Below are 17,092 nucleotides of genomic sequence, written 5' to 3'. Positions count from 1 at the left end.
ATCCTACAGTCTATTTCACAGATAACACCTTCTAATTGTAACTTCACATGGCAAAAGAGATGAGAGCTCTCTGGGGCCACATTTATGAGGACACCAATCCTATTCATGGGCGTTCCGCCTTTATGACCTAACCACCTCCCAAAGGCCCCACTTCCTAATACCATCAGCTCAGGGTTTAGGTTTCAACAAATGCATTTGGAGGGGCTACGAATGTTTGGACCTTGGCAGACATGGTTTAACTCAATATTAAAAATAACTGTTTTATGTTACTGCTGGTACTGTGGAAAGGTTAGTAAACCATATCTCTTCTAAGGAAAGTAGACAAGGTAATGTTTGGGCATTTAATACGTGCTAAGAATGGATCTTCTAATGATACCAAGGATGTTTCAAATCACTGATAATAGTGCTACTTATCAATGTTGTGTTTGCTTTATACTTTTATTTCTTCACACTAAACAAGGTATAAATCAGGCAGCAGTAAGCAGTCTTACATTTATCCACACAAGGTGGCATCTGACAAATACATGAGCTTAAGACTCCAAACTGAAAATTCAAGTTGCTGGCATCTTAAATTGTCACATGAAAAAAAAAATGCTGAGATTTAGAGGCATTATGACGATTGGAGACGGCAATTCAAGTTATGTTTGTTTCAACTGCAGCTTTCATTGAAATTACTCTAAGCAGGGATATTGTACAAATCCTAGGTCAGCAAACAGTTTTCAAGAGGGAGAGAAAAGGGAGCACCTAAGTGGCTCAGTTGGTTAAGCATCTGATTTCAGCCCAGGCTGTGATCTCAGTCTGTGAGTTCAAGCCCTACATCCAGCACTGTGCTGACAGCTGGACCTGGAGCTTGCTTCAGATTCTGTGTGTGTGTCTCTCTCTCTGCTCCTCCCCCACTTGCACTGTGTCTCCCTCCCTAAAAAATGAATAAGCATCAAAAAAAAGGAGGGGGAACCTGGGTGGCTCAGTCTGTTAAGCATCAGACTCTAGGGTTTTGGCTCAGGTCATGATCTCACGATTCATGGATTTGAGCCCCACATTGGGCTCTGCACTGACAGTGCAAAGTCTGCTTGGGTTTCTCTGTCTCTCTGTTTCTATCTCTCTCAAAAATAAATAAATGAGTATTAAAAATTTTTTTTAAAAAAACTGAAAATGAGGGAGAGAAAAGAAAATTATATTCCAAAGATAGTAAAACTATATCCTGCATGCTTTTTTATGTCTTCCTTTACCCTTCTCCTTCTTTCTTAGTCAACTTCCACCAAGTACTCTTTTAGACCATGCAATCTCTAAGCCAAACAGGAGTCTAGACATTCCAGGTGGGCATCATGCTATTCTAATAATCAGAAATATATATATAAATATATAAATCATCTTTTTCATTTAGTCTTAATTGTGATAAAATACACATAAGGTTTATCATCTTATTTTTAAGTGTGCAGTTCAGCATCATTAAGGATGTTTACATTAATGTGCAGCCATCACCACTCATCCATCTCCAGAACTCTTCATCTTGTAAAACTGAAACTTTCTACCCATTAAACAATTCTCCATTTCCTCTCCCCCCAGTCCCTGGCAACCACCTTTCTACTTTCTGTCTCTATTAATTTTATTACTCCTACTATCTAATGTAAGTGGAATGTTACAGTGCTTGTCATTTTGTGGATGCCTATTTTATTTAACCTAGTATCTTCAAGGTTCATCCGTGCTATAGTGTGTGGCACCATGGCTCCCTGTCTCTGATGCCACTTTTAGAGTGGGTTTTCTCCTGCTGCAATTTACTGAGGGAGACAGCAACATTAGGGCAGATCTTTCAGAAGATAATGAGCTGATACATGACCAATAATGAAATGTCAAGTCCCCAAGATTACATCCACACCAGCCTAACACCACACCACAGTTCATCAAGTAAAGCAAGTATCTCTCCTCAGAATCCCCAACTTCTTTATTCTCCACACTGTAGTAGTTTCCTCTCAACATCCAGGTCTCGAACCAAACCTTCCTGGGTTTGCCCGCCTCTTGGATCAGAGATGTTTATGGACTTATTCAAATCCATTTAGCTATTGAAGATAGATTTTGGATTTGAACACACATCAGTTTGACTGATCCCAATGCTCTGCGTATGAGAGATGTCCTAGTGAGAGATGGAGACGGGCTTTTACCCATTTATCACTTTCCACTGTGACCTCCAAAAAACCCATCAAGTTGATGGTCACGCTCTGGATAGTGAAATTACATCCTCTTACACACAGCCTTTTTTTTCAAGAATTAAATAACCAATATTTGTGAGAAAAAGTAATGGACATTTGAAAGCAGATACAAAGAACCCATACAACTGACACACCAAGTGGTGATGGGAATTCTCATAAAAGAGCCAATTCATGGCTCCATTGGCAGTTTCAAATTTATGTTCCAAAAATTTTCTAAGCAAGGAGATACTGAAATGTCAGATTCAAAGTCTCATTAAACTGAGGAGTCAAAGTTTCTACCACATGCCAATGAGAAAGAATGAAATATGGCCCTTTGTAGCAACATGGATGGAACTGGAGAGTGTTATGCTAAGTGAAATAAGCCATACAGAGAAAGACAGATACTATATGGTTTCACTCTTATGTGGATCCTGAGAAACTTAACAGAAACCCATGGGGGAGGGGAAGGAAAAAAAAGAGGTTAGAGTGGAAGAGAGCCAAAGCATAAGAGACTCTTAAGAACTGAGAACAAACCGAGGGTTGATGAGGGATGGGAGGGAGGGGAGGGTGGGTGACGGGTATTGAGGAGGGCACCTTTTGGGATGAACACTTGCTGTTGTATGGAAACCAATTTGACAATAAACTTCATATATTGAAGAAAAAAAAGTTTCTACCACATGCTTTCTCCTTGCTCTTTCTTTTTTTTTTTTTAATTTTTTTTTTTTACATTTATTTATTTTTGAGACAGAGAGAGACAGAGCATGAACAGGGGAGGGGCAGAGAGAGAGGGGGACACAGAATGGGAAGCAGGCTCCAGGCTCTGAGCCATCAGCCCAGAGCCTGATGCGGGGCTCAAACTCACAGACCACAAGATTGTGACCTGAGCTGAAGTCGGACTCTTAACCGACTGAGCCACCCAGGCGCCCCACCTTGCTCTTTATTTTCTCTGGCCCTTTCCAAGTATTTTCTGGAGGCAGGTGATAAAGTTCAAGGATGAAAGAGGGGGGCAGCTGTGGTAGTAGCCAGATACAACTTAGAAACAAGTGAGGAAGTCAGCTGAAAAACAAACAAAAACCACCACACACACATACCACCACCACCACCACCACCAACAACAACAACAACAGTAATTGAGCAGGATTTGAAGCCCAAGAAGGAAGGTGGTTGAATGAGGGAATAGACCGCTAGGATTTGGGGCTGAGAAAAGAGAACATTTGAGCAAGTTGTAACCTTGGTGTTCACAGCAAGAACATGTGTAAATAAGGTAGATTCCCTCATGAAGAGTTGGTCAGTCTATTAGTAACACATAGGAGGAATGAATAATTAAGAAAATATATTGAGGATAATGGGAGACAGGTTCTCACTACCCAAGAAGGGAATTACAAATGTATAAAAGAGCCTAGAACAGGCCATAAATAGTTGAATTTGAATTGCAAGTATTGATGCAACTCACAACTTTCAGTAAATACAGTTAGATATAAAAATAGTGTGTGTGTGTGTGTGTGTGTGTGTGTGTGTGTAATATACACACATTATTTTCAACTTCAGCCACTGAAAGTTCAGTAGCAATGGGCACACCAAAGTAATCAGGTCTTGACTTCTAAACAACATGCTCCATTAAAATGAATCAGATGGGGTTCCTGGGTGGCTTTCAGTTAAGTGTCCAACTTTGCCTTGGGTCACCATTTCATGGTTTGAGTTCGAGCCCTGCATCAGGCTCTGTGTTGATAGCTTGGAACGTGGAGCCTGCTTCAGAGTCTGTCTGTCTGTCTGTCTCTCTCTCTCTCTCTCTCTCTCTCTCAGAAATAAATAAACATTAAAATTCTAAGAAATAACATAAAGAAATGCTTAAGTTAAAAAATACTGTAACAAAGAATACTTTTGATTTTCTTTTTCATAGACTGGACATGGTGGAAGAAAAGAAAATCTTTCTGCTAGAGGACATGCCAATAGAATTGTCAAAAAACAAAAGAGCTCAAAGACCAAAACAAAACAAAACAAAACAGAACAAGCACACACACACACAAACAACAAAAAACCAGAATATCCAAGCACTGTGGAACAAGTACGAAAAGTGTAGTCCCATATGCCTATGATAATGCCAGAAGGAGAACAAAGAAAGGAACAGAAGAAATCTTTAAATCAATGTCTGGGAATTTCCCCACATTAACATCAGATACCAAACCACAGATGCGGAAAGCTCAGGGAACACCAAAACTCACCGACACCAAACCTGGTGAGGTGTTGGAGTAACAGTATCTCTCATTGATGGTGGAAATGCAGTCTAGTTCAGCCACTTGAGAAGATATTCTGGGAGTTTCTTACAAAACTCAACACACTCTTAACATGAGATTTAGCATTTAACTTCCTTGGTCTTTACCAAAAAGAACTGATAATATACATTCACACAAAAACCTGCATGAAGATGTTATAGTAGATTTATTCATAACTGTCAAGACGTGGAAGCAATCAAGATGCCCTTCAGTGATAAGTGGATGAAACTTTTATAAACTGTCACACATACAGATAATTCAGCACTAAAAACAAATTAGCTCTCAAGCCACAATAAGATATCAAAAATTAAATTTATATTATTAAGTGAAAGAAGTCAATCTCAGAATGCTACAAACTGCATGATTCCAGCTATATGATATTCTGATAAAGATCAACTATGGAAACAATAAAAAGCCAGAGGAGTTATGGAGCAAGAAGAGTAAAATACAGTACAGATAATTCTTAGGTCAGTGAAAATACTCTCTTATGATATTATAATAGGGAACATACGTCATTACACATTTATAAAAACCCATACAATAAACCATACCAAGTTAACCCTAAGGTAAATAATGAATTTGGGGTGATTAGAACATGTCAATGTAAATTCACCCTTGGTAAAATGTTTCATTCTGGTGTGTAATGTTGATAATGTGAGAAACAATGCATGTATGGAAGAAGAAGGTATGTAGGAAGTCACTATACCTAGCTCTACATTTTGTTATCAAACTAAATGTCTCTAAAAAGAAAAACATCCATCATGTAAAGCAGGAATTTGATGTTTATTTGTGAATTTTTAAAATAAGTCTTTTTGGTAACCCCTGCAAATAGAAGAGTTTTCAAAAATTAAAGGAATACAAAAATATCTAATATTTCTTCTAAAAATATTTAGAATTGGCCAAGCTTTTAACAGAATTTGTAGATTAAATGGTTGTGATTATTATCAAGTTTTTCATTTTAATGGATTTTTTGGTTATGTAGGAAAATGTCCTTTGATCATAAGGAATGTACATGAAAGTACCTAGGGTTGTGAGGCATCATGTAGCTTGAATCATTCAAAAATAGTATGCACACACACACACACACACACACACGCAGGTAGGTAGGTAGGTAGGTAAGTATAGGTAGATAGATCGATCAATCAGATTTAGAGAATCATAAGAGAAAATGTGATAAATGTCAAAAGTTTTAAAATCTAGGTACAAATTGTAAGGAGTTTTGTTGCATAATTCTTACAATTTTCCTAGAAGTTTGAAATTGTTTAAAAGAATTAACAGTTGTTAAAGGTGCTACCATATAGGTAACTGACATGTTGTTTTAATGGAGAAGTATTCACAGTACCTAACACTTCAGGGAAACAACATCTTTTGAAATTTTTTCTTGACAAATCACAGCTTCTTAAAACAAGCTGCCATTTTTTATAAGGCACCAGATAATAGATGATGCTTCACTAAGGGAAAACCCACCTTCTTATTTTGGTGAAGATAGCAAAGTCAAAACCACTACTCTAAGAATCCAGACTTTAAATCTATAATGCAGAGCCTATTTTCGTCTGTGTTCACTTTTTTAGAGAAGCTGACTTCTGTCTGAGGATTATAAACAACTAAAGAAGGGATTTAAAGAACTTCCTCAGAAATTTTATACGAGAGTATGAACTATCCTTGCTATATATTTTAGCTGTCTCAAAGCACATTGGTCTAACAGGAAATGCATTGCAAAATTTTCATTTCCGCTTTAAGTTTCTGGGACAATTCTATCTTCATACCAGCGGCCTTAGCTATCAATATTTCTAATTAAGCTTCACAAAGTAGAAGGTCCTCCAGCTTTCTTAATGACAATGTTTGGGGTCAAACCTAACTTCTCAAGACTTCGTTGAAATCCCTTTGGTCCAGTTTCACATTTGAGCTGCTCTTCTTATTCATTGTCCCAAATGACATCCATTCTATAAACCTAATTAAAATGTCTTCTTTCCTCTGGAAGAAATCCATCGCTAATTCCAATGCCCATTACCCTTTGTTGATTCTTATCCTGAGTGCTTCATTCTAGTTACTTATTTACATCTTATCTTCTTGACTAGATGGAAACTAAGCTTTTATTAAGCATATTAGGATTTTTTCACGTCTGTAGCCTTCACTATGTTAAGATCTCAAAAGAGAAATAATTCAATCCATTCTTATTAAATAAATAATGTTCCAAAGATCAACAATTTAATGTGTGTGGTAGACATATTTTAATGTGTCCTGCATAATCCTTGCCTCTTGGTATTCACAACTTTGTGTAATTCTAATCCCCAGAGTATAGGCAAGGTCTTTACTTGATTCTAGGCAACATGGCAAAGGTAATGGGATGTACATTAGGTTAAATGTGTGTTGAACACATTATATAACATTATTACACCCATCATAAAGGCAGACTCTTTCTCTGGCTGGTTTTGAGGAAACAAACAGGTTAAGAGGGCTTTGTGACAAGGAATTAAGGATGGCCTTTGGCCAATAGTCTGCAAGCAAATGAGGCCCTCAACCTCACAGCCTGTAAGAATTAGACACTGCCAACCATCAGGTAAGCTTGGAACAAATCTTTTCAAAGTTGAGCTTCATATATCTAACATCATAATCACAATAAGAGACTTTTAAAGTTTGTGTTTGTAGTGTGTACAGATATTAATTTATAATGCAAGAGTGGTCCAATATTTGTAAATTAATCAACATGATACATCACATCAATAAGAGAAGTGATAAAAACCATATAATAATTTCAATAGATGCATAAAAAACAGTTGACAAAGTACACCATCTATTCATGATAAAAACTCTCAACAAAGCAAGTATAGAGGGAACGTACCTCCACACAATAAAGGCCTTACATGAAAAACTCTCAGCTAACATCACACCCATTGGTGAAAAAACAACGCTTTTCTTCTGAGCTCGGGAAGAAGACAAGGATGTCCTGTCTCACCACTTTTATTCAACATAGTACTGGAAGTCCTAGCCACAGCAATCAGACAACAAAAAGAAATAAAAGTCATCCAAGTCAGGAAGGAAGAAGTAGAAATTTCACTATTTGAAGATGACATGACACTATAATCAGAAAACCCAAAAGACTCCACCAAAAATTGCTATAACTGATAAATGAATTCAGTAATGTCAGAAGATACAAAGTCAATGTACAGAGATCTATTGCATTTCTATAACCTAATAATAATTAAGCAGCAGAAAGAGAAATTAAGAAAATAATTCCAGGTATAATTGCACCAAAACTAATACCTACGAGTAAATTTAACCAAAGTGAAAGACCTGTACTCTGAAAACATTGATGAAAGAAATTGAAAAGGACACAAACAAATGGAAAGGCATTCTAACCTCATGGATTAAGAAAAAAACAAATATAATTAAAATGGCTATACTACCCAACACAATCTGCAGATTTAATGTAATCCTTATGAAGATACCAACAGCATTTTCCACAGAACTAGAACAATCCTAAAATATGTATGGAGTCACAAAAGATCCCAAATAGCCAAAGCAGTCTTGAAAAGGAAAAACAAAGCTTGAAGTATCACAAGTCCAGACTTCAAGTTAGATTACAAAGCTGCCGTAATAACAACAGTACAGTACTGGCACAAAAATAGACACACAGATCAATAGAACAGAATAGAACCCAGAAATAAACCCACAATAATATGGTAATTAATCTTCAACTAAGCATGAAAGAATATCCAATGGAAAAAAGACTACCTTCAATAATTGATGCTGGGAAAACTGGATAGCTACATGCAAAGAAGGAGAAGAAGAGGAAGAGGAAGAAAATGGACCACTTTCTTACACCAGACACAAAAATAAACTCAAAATAGATTAAGGATCTACATGTGAGCCCTGAAACCATAAAAGTCCTAGAAGAGAGCACAGGCAGTAATTCCTCTGACATCAGGTATAACAATATCTTTCTAGATGTGTTTTTGAGACAAGGGAAACAAAAGCAAAAATGAACAAATTGAGATTACATTAAAATAAAAAGCTTCTCTACAGCAAACAACCAACAAACCTAAAAGACAATCTACTGAATGGGAGAAGATATTTCCAAATGACGTATCTGGTAAAGGGTTAGTACCCAAAATCTACAAAGAACTGATATAACTCAACACACACACACACACACACACACACACACACACACACACACACACACTTAATCCAATTTTTTAAAAAATGGGCAAAAGACATGAACAGACATTTCTCCAAAGAAGACATACCGATGGCTATCAGACACATGGGAAGATGCTCAACATCACTCATAATCAGGGAAATGCACACTTGTCAGAACGGCTAAAATCAAAGCCCCAATGTTTATAGCAGTGCTATAAAAAATATCCCAATTATAGAAAAAGCCAAAATGTTCATCAACCGGTGAATGGAAAAAGAATATGTGGTGTATGTATACTACACACACACACACACACACACACACACACACACACACACACACACACTGGAATATTACTCAGCGATCAAAAAGAATGAAATCTTGCCATTTGCAACAACATGGATGGAACCAGAGTGTACTAAGTAAAATAGAGAAAGTCAAATATATGATTTCACTCATATGTGGAATTTAAGAAACAAAACAGATGAACATGGGGAAGGGAAGGAAAAAATAAGCTTAAAATAGAGACGGAGGCAAACTATAAGAAACTCTTAAATACAGAGAACAAACTGAGGGTTGTTGGAGGGGAGGTGGATGGGAGAGGGTGAAATGGATGATGGGCACTAAGGAGGGCATTTGTTGGGATGAGCATTGGGTGTTATATGTAAGTGATGAATCACTCAGTTCTACTCCCAAAAACCAATACTCCTGAAACCAATACTACACTGTATGTTAACTAACTTGAATTTAAATTAAAAACGTTGAAAACACATACACACACACACACACACACACAAGAAACTATGAGTATTGGCAACTACGTAGAGAAGTAAAAGCCCTCCTGCACCATTGGCAGGAATGCAAACTAGTGAAGCCACTGTAGAAGATGGACAATATGGAGTTTCAAAAAAAATTAAAAATAGAACTACCCTACCCTATAATTCAGTAATTACATTACTGGGTATCCAAAGAATGGAAAAACACTAATTCAAAGGGATATGTGCACCCTTATGTTTATTGCAGCATTATTTACAATAGCCAAATTATGGAAGTAGCCCAAGTATCCATTCATAGACGAATGGATAAAGAAGATGTGTTAATATATAAAATGGAATACTATTCAGCTATAAAAAAAAAAGAATGGAATCTTGCCATTTGCAATAACGTAGGTGCTAAGTTAAATAAGGCAGTTAGACAAAAACAAATACCATATGACTGCACTCATATGTGGAAACTAAGAAGTAAATGAATAAAGAAAAAAAAAAAAAGAGACAACCCTGAAAACAGACTCTTAACCATATAGAACAAACAGATGGTTCCCAGAGAAGAGGAGGGCAAGACAATAGGTATAATAGGTGAAGGGGATTAAAAGGACACTTATCTTGATAAACAGTAATAGATGGAATTGCTGAATCATTGTATTGTATACCTGAAATGAATATAACATTTTATGTTAGCTACACTGGAATTAAAATGAAAAAACTAGCACTATAATGTTGCTTACACACACACCCCACAAGTTGAAGTTGACCCTTTGTGCTCTATTTCTCTGTTTCTTTTCTTTCCTTTCCTTTTTCTTTCCTTTCTTTCTTTTTTTTTCTTTTTTTTTTTTTTTTTTAGTATTTTTGAGAGAGAGAGATAGAGTGTGAACAGGGAGGAACAGAGACAGAAATGGAGACACAGAATCTGAAGCAGTCTCCAGGCTCTGAACTGTCAGAACGTGACAAGGTGCTTGAAACCATGAACCAAGAGATCATGACCAGAGCTGAAGTTGGACACTCAAATGAATGAGCCACCCAGGTGCCCCTTTTCTATATTTCTTATCCCCTGATATCTTTCATGAGATCAAGGCCCTTGACCTATATACTTTTTTTTACCTCATCTACCTACACTTCCTAATCCCTCCCACCCTACCAGTGACTCATAAAATCCAAATAAATTGTAGGATGTACTTTGCCACTGACACTCAATTTCCAGACAAAATTCTGAGAATGTGATGGATAGTATCCATTTCTTTTGAATCTCAAGCATACTTTGTCTTTGAAGAGGTTTTATTTCACTTGAAAAACTTATTTTCTATCCTTGTACACTCCTTAGCATGTCTCTTTCTTATGTCTCCTCTCTTCAGAGAGTCTAAGAGGCCCTTCTTCATAAGGTCAGTATCTGGTGAAGACAGTCTTCCATAAATATTTTCCAGGTGAAAATCAAAGGGCCAAAAGCCTACAAGTCATAAAATGATGTTGCCTAATCCAACTCTTGTTACAGAGACAAAAAAACATAGTCCTGAAGTTTCAAAAGAGTTTCTGGAGTTGCTTTTTGAGAAATGGAAAACAACTGCTCATTTATAATGTATTAGAAAAGTAAGGACACTCAAAGCACTAATAAGGGTAGCAAATCAAGACTCATGACATGCATGAAGTATTTGTCATAAACTAAATGGTTTGGCTGAGGCCCTATTCTTTATAGTCCTTTATCAAGGGCCGGGGACAAGCTGGGAGACTCAGGAAGGGTCACTTTTCCTCAAGATATTTTATTCTGTCTTGCAAGGTCAGTGAGCCTGCCTCAAGTCTAGTGTCAGTCTCATCCCTGAGTCTCATGGGCCAAGGGATACTTTTCTTCTAGAGAAAAAACAAAACCCAAACACAGTATTGAAGATATAGATAAATAATTCTACTTCTGTGTCAAGTAGGCAAATAGAACTGCATAGGTCTCTCTAACTCGTGAAAGATAAAACAACAAGATGTAAATGGGCTCAGTACACTATAAAAGGTTGTAAGAGATCATTAAGGTTAATTACCACTAGTGAGCACTGACTAGATGCTCGCACTATCCTGGACCCATAATTATTTGTCTCATTTCACCTTCTCTAAATCATTATGAGATTAAGTATTATTATCATTTTACAGATGACAAAAATGAGGCTGAGAAAGATTGTGAGATTTAAACCTTTCTAGATTCCATAAATACCAGAGTCAGGATTCACACTCAGCTCTCTCTGATCCCCAAATCCACAGTCCATAAATAGTTTATTTTGACTTGGCATCTGCTTTTGGATTCATACTTACCAGATTAAAAATAAAAATATTTTTAATGGACTTTCCTAAGTTTCCAGTAGAGTTTTGGGACTGAAATTAGTATCTTCCTTCCTGGGCCTCTGTGTCAATTTGTAAAATAAAATCAGGACTGTGAGACTCTAACTGAGATGCTACAGAAAAAGAACCCCATAACTTATTGAGATTCAGGAGTCAGGACATACAAGGGAGCAGTTGTGTTGACTAAGAAGTTGTCAACTTTCGATGATACCGTCTTGCATTGTAACTACACTCCCCATAATGCCTTCCCATTCCTCACCTTTGAAGGTGTGGGAGTGAGGAGGAATTCATTAATAGAAACCATTGCTCCTGCCTGCAGAAAAAAATGATCTCCATAAATGTTGAACTAAGTCCCTCTTAAAAAAATTAGGTAAGACACCGTGACTCCCCTGAGAAGCCTGAGGAACAGGTGCCGATCTATTTATTTGAGAAACATTCAAACCATTGTGAAAAAAGTTCCTTTCCTGGCCCAAAGCTACATTCTCTGAGAAGAATGATAGGTCTCTTTTAAGACACAAATGAAAGTGTGCGCATGGATACACAAACACAATCTCATATATACACACCATGTACAAGAACCCCAACTTTATCTCAGGAAAGAGAAGGCACTGACAAGCAGTATCTCCCCAAGTATGCGTATTAAAGAATCAGGTATTATAGCATGGGGAGGAACAGATCTAACAGACTGGAATTCAAACTCCGGCTCCCCTGTATATTAGGAAAATCTTGGAAAATTACTTTTTCTCTCTAATCTTTAATATACCATTTATAAAAATAAGGATAAAACATACCCACTACCTTTTGGTGTTACCACGAAGATTTAGTTAAATAACAAAGTGGATGTTTTAAAAAAGGGGAAACATTTAGCACAAAGGCTGGGATGGAATGAACCCTCAACAAATGCTTTTCTTAGAGTGTCAATTTCTGTATTTCAAATAGGGAGATAGGCTTCCATAACTGTGAAACGGAAAATGCTGACTTGAAAAGGAAAAATGTTGGCAAGGCACTGAGCTGCATATTCCTGTCTTTCTTTCTTCACTAGCTTTATTTCAGTAAACGTGTATTGAGAAGCTACCATATACAAGGTATAGTTTGTATTTCTTGCACTTCTCTTTTAAATGTCTCCCTCCACTCTGTCCCCATGAACACATTTCCGGTCCTTCTGGGGAAATTCTATTTTCTCCCTTTAAGGGAATTACATCTTTTAAAGACACTCACACAAGTAGATACTCAATATTATTTCACAGGTGCAGATATTTTACTTATAGGGCCCCATTCACTTCTGGTTGAGATGCCATAGAGAGGAAGGAGGAATCCAGAGAAGCTGGAAGACAAGGTAGAAAGGAAGGTAGAGCAGAATAAAGCAGGGAATAAGTGGTGGTGGACAGAGATGCTCAGAATTAGTATCTTCAATAGGCTCCAGGAGGTCAGGAACCATGCCTATCATGTCCATCCCAGTCCCTTGGTCCCTAGAAGAGGCTCTGACACATACCTATAATATGAATAATAAAGTTAAGAAAAACAAGTGTCATTGGAGAGTAGAGAAAGCAATTACAGCAAACTAATTTTTAAGTAATTATAAACAATGTGCCTGCAATTCTTTTCTTTTTTTGTGAAAAGGATCTAAGACAAATTTGAAGACAGAGATAAGAACACAGGGGCCCCGGCTAGAGGCAGCTGGCACTGTGTACAGGAGGGGATAAAGAAACTTGGCAAATCAAAATCCCAGTCCTATTTTTGCCCATTTGGGTAATAAATTCAATAAATCCTCACTTCTGAGGACAAGTCTCTCCCAGGGGCCAAAAACCTGGATAAAATTTGCATTTCTTTGCTTTTCTTCTATAAAAAAACTTATCTTCTCTTGCCTATATTTTGTTTATTTTGCTTTTAAATCACAGAGATTTTGAAGGGCAAGGGCTGTAGGAAACTGGTCATAGTTGGATGCCAAGTAAAGTCTTCTGAAGCTGATTTGCCCCAAAACAAATGAACCATTAAACCCATTTGACTTTATCAAGTTGGGTCTTCTAAACCAAAGAAGAGTTTTATTTTAGTAGAGAACAAACTTAAAGTTGATGGAGGGAGGAGGGTGGGAGATGGGCTAGATGGGTGATGGATACTAAGGAGGGCACTTGTGATGAGCACTGGGTATTGTTTGTAAGTGATGAGTCACTGAATTCTACTCCTGAAACCAGTATTGCACTGTATGTTAACTAAAATTTAAATAAAAATAATTATTTCTTGTTTTTCTTTGCATAGATGTCTTCCGTGAGATACTTCACTATGAAAGCAGAATACCAAACACACTATCCACAAAACAATAAGCCCCGAATTTGCCATTACTGATTTCAAATAGCCAATTAAGTTCCTGGACACATCTCAGTGCCATGTGCTGGAGTAATGAACAAAGTATAAAACATTAGAGAATTCCAGCATCCTTCCATCCAATGCAAATTAGTTCAATGGCCTTGGACCCCAGTATTAGGTGGCACCTCTGTATCACCCAATGACATGGTATCAAATAGCTGGATTATGACTCAGGAAGTATACATATTAGCCTTCATTTTAATAATAATAAGAATGCAAAGAATTTGCGATATTCATTTACCTGTAACTTTTTACAAGCTACTAAACCTGCATTTTCCTGTCTCCCAATCTCCACTGCTACTGTTGAGTATCAGGAACTATGCTGAGGGTTAAGGGAGTGTTAGAAAGCTCCAGTTCCTTAGCCTTTTGCAGTTGATACTTTAGGAGGTTAGGAGCATGTATGAGACAAACCAAAATAGAGAGGATGAGAAAAAAGAAGTATATGAATAATTATGTAATTAATGAAAATAACTTTCAAACAACCTCAGTTGTATCTTAGGCCTCTTTCAATCTGATTTATTTAGTGACCACTACGCATCCAGAATTTACAAACAGGTCAGTAAATCCACCCAACTTCCCTAGGAAGTGATTTCTGTTCCCCTTTTATAGATGTAGAGACCTAGTTTCAGGATATGATCAAATGACCACAGCAACAATGATATTAAAAGAATCTGAGATGTACTGAACCCATGAAATACACCAGGCTTTTACTCATACAATCACATTGAACACCATGATCATCTTATGAGTAGGCCCTATTTTATCCCCATTTTACAAATGAGAAATGGAAGATTTTACAGTTTAGTAACCCTGAGGTCACAAACCTATCAATTAGGGGACCCAGAATGTAAATCTCAGTCAAACTGTCCTCAAATCTCTGTTCTTAACAGATGAAACAAACTGAGACCAATGTTAGATTTTGCCCTATGATTCACAAGCGGAAGGAGATTTCAACCTAAACTCGTCTGACCCCAGTGTTCCTGGTCCCTTCTCTTGCCTGTGAAAAATTAATCTTCAAATTCTAAAGTATGTTTTGAGGATGTTCCTATTTTTATCATTCATACTCTGAATGTCTCTAGTACAGAGCTTTATCTGTCAGGTAGACAGAAAACAGGCATGAGAGCCACTTGCCTGTCTCTTCACCTAGAGGACAGTCTTTCCTCTTGCTTTTGCCAGTCTGTATCTCCTGCATGATCCTTTTCTGCTCTGTACAGCCTTCTTCCATTTTAGCCCATAGGAACACAGTCCATATTCTATACCCCCTCAGCTCTCACCAACTCCTGGGCACCATGTTCACCTGCACCTGTCTACGCTGTTCAGGTAATGTCCCTTAGTCATGTTTTTGAGTGTGAATGCATAAATGCACAAAGCAGAAAACTCCCACAACCAAGGTCAGCAGAAGACAGGGAGATAAGTCAAGAGAGAGAAAGTAACAGTTGACAGAAGGGGAAACAGACATATCATAGAGAGAGGAGGAAAGTGGGAAATCATCAGAGCCAAGGGATAAGAGCTTTCTAGAAGCAAGAGATAAGGAATAGTTTCCTCTTACTCTCATAGGAATTATGGAAATTACATAAGAAACTTTTACTTTTTAACCCATTAATACATCTTATAAGGAAGGAATTATCATTTCCTGCTTTACATTAAAATAAATATATGCATATTTTAAGACAATTTATTTCTGTTTATACTTATATTTATAATATTTAAAGTTAATAATTAATAAGTTAATTAATATATTTACAATATTTAAAACTTAGTAATTAATATTATTATTTATGCTTATAAAATTAAATATATTTATAGTATTTATATTTATAGACAATTACATTTATGGATGTATAATTTATTAATTTAATATTAATATTAATTTATATTATTTAATAAATTATCAACACATAATATTTCTATTTTATAGTTATATACATCTGTTAAATACCTTTTCCAAGGTCACACAGCTAATAAGTGAATGATCCAGGATTTAAATATGTATTTCACTGTTGTCCAAAAATGTTTTCTCAAACTTTAATGATTTTTACACCAATATTTAGAGAAAAAAACTTTTCTTCACTGTGGCACACATGACCGAAGAAGGGTCAGCAAGGCTGAGGACTGAGAACCTCTATAAATGGTGTCTAAGACAGAGGTGACCCTATAAATTATTATTCATACCAGGATACTTTGGAGACCAAAAGCAAGTGCTCTTTATAATTATGCCAAGATAATAAGTAGAAAAGGGGATGTATAGTCAACCTACTAGGGGGGCGTTGGTGACCTAAAAAAAGTCTTAGAACAATGAGGTAGAAAGCAGATAGCGGTGGCCTAAAGAGGTAAGAACAGATAAAAGATGTAGAAAAGGAGAAAAGGAGAAAAGAGCTTGACCCTTTGAAAATGAAAATTTACAAAATATTTTAAGGTCATTCGTAGTTAAGTCAGAGATGAAACTTGGCGTTCTTCCAAATCAAAGTCTAATTATGCAACAACCACCCTATTCTTGCATTCCTTGTAAACTTTCAATAAAAGAACCAATGCCTAGGATTAAACCTATTTTCCCCAACTCTTTCCAAGACTTTATGAGAATCTGAGCAAAATATAAGCTTTACTCTGGGGAGGCTGCAAACCACGAAGGAGCATAAAATGTAAAAATACAGTGAGTGACTATAATTACAGTATTAAAATTCTTCCTGGCTGACCCAGGACCGTTTATGGGCTGCTAAATTAAACACTAACCTAGTTCAGCTTTAGAGGCCTCTGGAGGCTATTTTTCATCTTATGAAATTGCACGTGCAACTGTGAAAAAAAACCCAGACACCCAGTCTTTGGCCCTTATGATTCATGGCGTAAACAAAATTGCTGTCTCAACTATACCAACCTGCTCTATCCAGAGAAGTCAGGCCTCATACTCAGCATTTTATTTTACTTCATCCTTATTGCAGCCTTCTAAGATAGGTACTATTCTTTTCTCTAGTTTACAAATGAAAGAAATGGAGTTCAGAGTTTAGGCTGTTTGCCCAAGATCACAGAGACTGTAGTGGT

General features: G+C 36.8%; 1 long non-coding RNA gene across 1 annotated transcript; it reads left to right on the top strand.

Annotated features, from left to right (window-relative positions):
* The first annotated feature begins 205 nt into the window (after nt 1–205).
* Nucleotides 206–4,604, top strand: LOC122202549. Its single transcript, XR_006194723.1, has 2 exons — nt 206–288; nt 4,087–4,604. It is a non-coding gene; the product is annotated as an uncharacterized LOC122202549 (long non-coding RNA).
* Nucleotides 4,605–17,092: the final 12,488 nt, after the last annotated feature.

Source organism: Panthera leo, chromosome D2, assembly GCF_018350215.1.
Source record: "Panthera leo isolate Ple1 chromosome D2, P.leo_Ple1_pat1.1, whole genome shotgun sequence".
In the NCBI taxonomy this organism is placed as follows: Eukaryota; Metazoa; Chordata; class Mammalia; order Carnivora; family Felidae; genus Panthera; species Panthera leo.
Note: the sequence above shows the minus strand (reverse complement) of the source record. Positions and strands in the feature narration are given on the sequence as shown.